The following is a 770-nucleotide window of genomic DNA, read 5'->3' as shown; positions in this document are numbered from 1 at the left end:
GCAAGTGTGCGTTCACCAAACCCACCTGTTTCTGTCAGGCTCCCAGGCTGCTGCTGGCTGCCTTTGCCTGCTATCTGTTTCTGTTTAACAGACTCCCCCAAACTTTGTGGCTCACACTAAAGATGACTTAAACAAATTCTAGTGATTTTTCACCCATAGCAATATTTATCGGTTATTTGCTCTTTATAGCAATGGCCTTGTAATATTGGTGAAAATCCAAGTTAAAGCTGGTCTTAAACTCATTCCCTGCTGTTTGGAATAAGTTTACTTCGTAGATAAACATTTGTTCTGAGGATTCCAATAGGTTTTCTTCTTTGTGTAGCAGACCTTTTCTTATGTTCTGTGATTTTAATTTTCTTTCCATTTGCTTGTTCCTTCAGAGGAGACCTACGTGGGCCCCGTTTGGAAACTTGAGATGGTTTTGTCAGCGAGTGTGTTGGTTCCTGTTGCCTTAGTCCCCAAGGGGACATTTCAAGTTTTTATTTATTGGGTAGTTTTATTTTCCTTGCCTGCCAGGGGAAGTTGGTAGCAAATTACCGGGAAGGCATTTTTGTCTCAGGAATTCACTGCTTTTTCAAATCGTTCCTTTGAAGGCTCTTGTGGTGGAGGCGCTGACGGGGCTTCCCCAAGTCTCCCCGGGGTGGCCAGCCTGTGTGTGAGGCGCTGGTGCAGTTGCCAGACTGCTCTCCTTTGCTCCCCACCAACTCCCCCGCTGTCCCATTCTCTCCCAGTGGGAATTTGGGAATCTCCAGGTCTCGGGGGGTTATTTT

This window comes from Myotis davidii, unplaced genomic scaffold (genome assembly GCF_000327345.1).
Source record: "Myotis davidii unplaced genomic scaffold, ASM32734v1 scaffold1, whole genome shotgun sequence".
Classification (NCBI taxonomy): domain Eukaryota; kingdom Metazoa; phylum Chordata; class Mammalia; order Chiroptera; family Vespertilionidae; genus Myotis; species Myotis davidii.
This window is presented reverse-complemented; position numbering follows the sequence as displayed.